Source organism: Gekko japonicus, unplaced genomic scaffold (assembly GCF_001447785.1).
Source record: "Gekko japonicus isolate JY-2015 unplaced genomic scaffold, Gekko_japonicus_V1.1 scaffold893, whole genome shotgun sequence".
In the NCBI taxonomy this organism is placed as follows: domain Eukaryota; kingdom Metazoa; phylum Chordata; class Lepidosauria; order Squamata; family Gekkonidae; genus Gekko; species Gekko japonicus.
Window position 1 is genome coordinate 267,244 of NW_015170302.1, and position 6,057 is coordinate 273,300.

The following is a 6,057-nucleotide window of genomic DNA, read 5'->3' on the forward strand; positions in this document are numbered from 1 at the left end:
TATATATATATATATAGTACAAATATTTATTAAGGTGTACGCGTTAAAACTTTCCTGATTAAAAATTAATTTGTCTAAGATCAGACAGGTCTTGGAATGTGTGTCTAGAATATATAGATAATAGTGACCACTGAGGAAGACCCTTAGGGGCCGAAACGTGTTTGGTCTTCAGTTGTAAAGTATTTACCCATCATATGTATGTATAGTGGATAAGCTTTTATAGTCTGATCTTAGACAAAGTGATTTTTAATCAGGAAAGTTTTAACATATGAACACCTTAATAAATATTTGTACTTTTATATATATGGTTTAGCTTAGCCCTTTTTGGTTCGTAGCTTACTCCTAAGGAATCATGCACATCTGAGAATAAAATGAAATGTAGATTAACTTCTACCTTGGACAGCCCAGGCTAGCCTAATTTGGAAAGTTTAAGAGAAGACGACGACATTGGATTTATACCCCGCCCTTCACTGCCCAAAGGAGTCTCAGAGCGGCTTACAAACTCCTTTCCCTCCCCCTCCCCCACAACGGACACCCTGTGAGGTAGGTGGGGCTGAGAGAGCTCTGACAGAAACTGCTCTTTTTCAAGAACAGCTCTTATCAGAACTACGGCTTGCCCAAGGTCATCCAGCCAGGTCCAAGTGGAGGAGTGGGGAATCAAACCCAGTTCTCCCAGATTAGAGTCTGCGCACTTAACCACTACATCAACCTGTTAATACTTGGATGCAGTGTTCCCTCTAAGCTAAATTAGTGTGAGCTACCTCAGTTTTTTAGCCTTCGGCTCACACATTTTTGTCTTAGCTCAGGAAGGCGGGCTCCAGAGCAAACTGATTTATGCAGTAGCCAAACTGCTTGCTCACAGCTTTCATGCCAGGAGCTCACAAAGTAGAATTTTTGCCCAGAAGACTCCACAGCTTAGAAGGAGTGCTGCCTGGATGGGAGACTTCCAAGGACGTCCAGGAAGAGGCAGGCTATCGCAAACCACCTCTGAACATCTCTTGCCTTGAAAATCCTATGCAGTCGCCGTAAGTTGGCTGCAACGTGGCAGCACTTTCCACCACCAAACTGACTTCTATTTACGTCAGGCTGCACAGTCCCCTGTATTTGAACCCGGGATACTAAAGCCTATGAGGGTCTGTGGTGGCTCAAGTGGTTAATGACGCTGAACTGCAGACCGAAAGGCTGGTAGTTCAGCAGTTCGAGACCCGAGTGCCACATGACGGAGTGAGCGCCCGTCTCTGGCCCCAGCTCCTACCAAACTTGCAGTTCGAAAGCAAGACGTTGCAAGTAGATAAATAGGTACTGCTTCGGTGGGAAGGTAACAGCCGGACACGTGACGACGGAAATGTCTCTGGACAGCGCTGGCTCTTCGGCTTGGAAACGGAGATGAGCACCGCAACCCTAGAGTCGGATTCGACTGGCTTTTGAGCAAGGGAAACCTTTACCTTTTACTATTAAAGCCTAATCCCTTCCAAAAGATGTAACTTTCCCTTTGTCCTTCTTCCAGAGAGTCTGGGGTCACACACACAGCTTCCTTTACAATGCTATTGGATAAGTTGGGCTGAGAGGGGTAACTGGCCCAAAGTCACTTAGCGAGCTTCACAGCAGAAGGTGGGGTCTGAATGTCGGATTCCCAAGTTCTACTTTAATCACTGGCTCCCTCAGGCTTATGTCTAGTAGATGGGAATTTCACAATCATATGGCAACTCATGACAGTGCCATCTTTTACACTCTTAAATGTTCTAAGGGGACATGGACCACATGGCCTCGTCTGTGGTTGCACCCCATCCCTTCCCAAGCGATGTCACAAAAGTCTGTCCCTATTTGCTCAAGCTTCTGGCAATCAAGAATTATTCCCCACCCCCTTTACGTATCTTTGTTATGCCATTACTAGTTTCATTTCATGCTTCTGGTCTTTTTTTATGTATATGGTCATTTTAATTGTCGTGATACTGCTTTTATCATTATGGGAGGTCTCCCGGCACATCTGGTGTAGGCCGGTGGCTAAAGAGAATGAGGTGCCAATCCAGGAGGTTGCTGGTTCGAACCTCACCACAGCCACAAACCCTTGAGATAGCCTTAGACCAGTGGCCCCCCAACGTGGTACCCATGATCACTATGGTGCCTGCCGACACCTTTCCCGGCACCCACCAAGCGTTTTTGGAAAGTGGGTGGGGCCAGCTTGGGCACGTGCTTAAGGCTTCTGATGGGCCACTGTACATCAGAGATTGGCCAGGCAGATTAAAATAACACTGTAGCGAGAGCCGCCGCCACAGGGTTGGCTTTATTCTCTGTCACTCCTCTTTTCCAGTGTAGTTTTTAAATTCTCTCCCCCCCCCCCCCCCCCCCCCCCCCCCCCGTCCCCTACACCTGAGCTTCCTCTGAGTTTGGCTCCGCTTCCAGCAGCCATTTCGTGTTTCCACCCTGTGTCATACCTGAGGGACTGCCTTTCCCCATGTGCTCCCCAGAGAGCACTGCAATCGGGGGGGGGGCAGAACCGACTGCCCCTCCCGAATCTTGAGGAAGCCAGGCTGGCAGCAATGAGGGCCCAGGGCCTTCTTGGTGGCAGCTCCTCTCTGGTGGAATGAGCTCCCAGAGGAGGTCTGGGCCCTGTGGGACCTTCTGCAGTTCCACAGTTCTGCAGTAAAAGACAGGGCCTGTAAAACAGAGCTCTTCCACCAGTCTTTTGGAGCTGCCACTACTGTTAATAATTGACAGCTGAGGGTTAGAGAGCCCTGTTTCCTCCTGGAATTTCTAACAACTGCCTGAGCTAGCCGCCGAAAGGACAATCAAAAGAAGATCGAGGAGCCGACTGTAAGAGAGGGCAGCCATTATGAAATCAATGGCACTAGCACTTTACTATGTTGTATGGTCTAAATGGGTTTAGAGTTGTTTCAATTTAGTTTATACCTTATGCTTTACTGTAAACGATGTGTTGATTTTATGGAAGCTGCCCTTGGCTGGGAGGGCGGGGTAGAAATTCAATAAATAAATAAATAAATCCCAAAGATGCTTCTGGACTCAAAAAGGCTGGGGACCCCTGCCTTGGACAAACCATTCTCTTTCACCCTCTGTCGATTCATCCATAAACTGGGAATGATAATACTGGCCTGCCATACAGGGCTGTTATGAGGATTATAAACTAACACATGTGAAGCACTTTGAAGAGTGAAAGCGAGAGATAAAATATTAGGCGGAAGAGGCAGCATATGTTCTTTAAAAACAGAAGACGTTTTCATGGACTAGAGTCCACGCGTCCTCAGTTGTTAGTCTCATAAGGAGAAAAGGGGAGCAGGGAGTGAAATGCAAGATGTACAGTTCTGTGACATTACGGTAAAGCTCAGAGTGTCCAAATAACCACCTGGAGAACTGCGTGTATGCACAGTCAACCTGGTTTATTTGTTCTTAACAAAACAGGATCCACAGAAGATACAGTGCACAAAAACAGGATTATACAATAGATTCCTCCCCCCCCCCTTATAAAAAACAATTGCATTGGGTACGTTCTGTAGCCCGTGTGTTTGCATCTCACACAGGGCACAATACATTATCCACAGGATCGTTAGGCGGGAGATTGGAAACCAGATGTCACAGTGGCGTCGAGACAATTAGAATGGAAGGAAAGTTTCAGAAGCTCACAGACGTTCGAGGTCCGGTCTATACTGGAACAGTGGACACCCAAGAGTGTAATGCATCGGAGGAGCTTCTGGATTGCGGCGCTACGAGGAGGCGGGTGCTCAGCCTCGCTCCTGAGCACCGCCGATGGTTCGTTGCTTTTATTGGAACTCTGGGTTTTCCGAGTTCCACCAGATCTCCCGGAGAGAGGTCTGGAGCAGGAGAGTTGATCTGAGCCCCCCACGAGTGGCTGCGAGTGGGTAGGAGCCGGATCGACTCGAAGCGAGAGCACGAACGAGCGCAGTCAGGGTCCGCCATGACCGCTTAGTGGTGAACGCCCGGCAAAGAGAGCACCATACCTCATCTCCAACATCGATGAAGAGTGTGACGCATCGGTGTCGTCATTTTCAGTCTCAAGTTGGCATTCGATGTGTTTATGGTTTGGCTCCGTCACAGAAGCACTGGCAAAAAAATGTTTGGGTGTCTTCAAGTGTCCTCAGAAAGAGATAACGGTTTGCCGTTAGAGAGGAGTGGGCAAGAGGGATTCCTAACCCGACAAGCTCTTCCTGCACGGGGAAATCAGTTGCGAATTTGAGACCTTTGATTAAAGACTACCATGGGATTCCTACAGCTCAGATCTAGTGGTCATTCACAGTTTCAATTACATGGTCTTCCCTCCTCCTGAAAGAATAGTGGGTAAAGGCAGACACCGAGAAGTCCCCCTGGACAGCCCCTCAAAACTACAGATCCCAGGTTCCCTTAAAGAGAAGGAATTTCAAGACTAAATTGTCTGGGACGGAGATATGCTCCATTGCCTTCCACCATGGCAAATGTCTGGGAGAACGTCCCAGTGGACTTCCCAAGACTGCAGCAGATTGGAAGAGGCAATCCTTTGGACAAGTCAAATGTTCCATCCCTGTCAATCACTACAGCCAACCCAAGCCTGCAGGTTGTTATTATTACAGAGGCCATGTGACACCGAATACACACGAGTCTCTGTGATCCTTGTGAAGACAACCTTTCATCAACCTCTTGGTCAGATCATCTTGAAAACTCCTTTCAATCAATGATGAAGGTCCCCACCCCCAGATCTTTAACCAGACAGTTTCCCTGCCTAAAAGCAATGCCAACTTAGAAGAGGCATTCTATCTTAGAAGAGGCATTCCCTCACAAAGGAAGGAATTCTTCTTCTACAGCCCTGAAACACGTTATTGTTCTCTAAGTATACACTTTATAGGATTTTTTTTTTTTGCACTTTCCTTTGCAACAACGAGCAGTGATTGCTAAGATATATGAACTCAGACTGAGTCAGACCCTTGGCCTCTCCAGCTCAGTACTGCCTACTCCGGCTAGCAGCAGCTTAGACAAAGAAGCGCCTTTCCCAACACAACACGAGACTACACAAATAGATGGCTTCAGAATGGCCGGAATGTGCAACAGCGTATTGCTCCGAAATAAGTAAAGCCGACAAATAAAATGACATAGAAATTTGTAATTTTGTGGGAAAAGCACAAAAAATCTGGGCCGGGCTGCAGGATCCACCTTCTACAGAAGGTCAGCTTTTATCCTGAAACAAACAAAATAAGGTTCCTAGTCCTCATGGCTGCACCCACGTGTTCGAGAGCCTGGGAAACAGCCAGAGGAAAACTGCCGAATAAGGGGTGTTGTAACCAGAGGGCACGACTGCCCCGTCCGACAAAGAGCTTTGCTGTTCTCCACGCGGAGTATAAACAGGAGGAGAAATAATGTGAATCGCAAAGTCAATCGTGAGCCATCATGCACATTACCGCAATTCAGTTTACACACGCTGTAAAATTCAGCAGAGAGTTTTTATTTCATTTCCAGTGTGGCGCACGCACGGCCCTGCCTCCTAGTCCTCACGAAGGGGGATATCATGGAATGCCCCCCCCAAAAAAAAGTTGGAATGGGCAAAGTCTAAAGCGGCCCACGGAATCAGAGGACCAGAATGGTCTGGGTAGTCATCACATCCCTCCCTCTCCACATCGACACATTGGCTCCACAGACCTTTGTCCACCTTACTTAGTGGTTTGCGTCACTACACAAAGGAGAACTGGGGAAGGTTCCCTAGGCTCCCCAAAGCACCTAAAGAAACAGCAGCTCAAATGTGGTCCAATTACAGTCCCCGAGTGCCACATTCAGCCCAGGAGACCCTTTCCCTCAGGCATCCAAGCTGCTTAACCAACTGTCGGGGCCATCAGGCCTGGACAAAAGAGACTTGCAGCTCTATATAAGCTATATGGGGGATTGGAGAGAGAGACCTTAGCCCACCAGGTCATACCAAATCTCACCCAGGCATTCTAGAATCTTGCATGCCAGCCTGAAAACCAAAGCGGCAGCAAGAACATCCCTGCCATATATATATATATATATATATATATTAAAAAAAGAATATCCAACAACTGCCTCTGTCCTCTTTGCAAT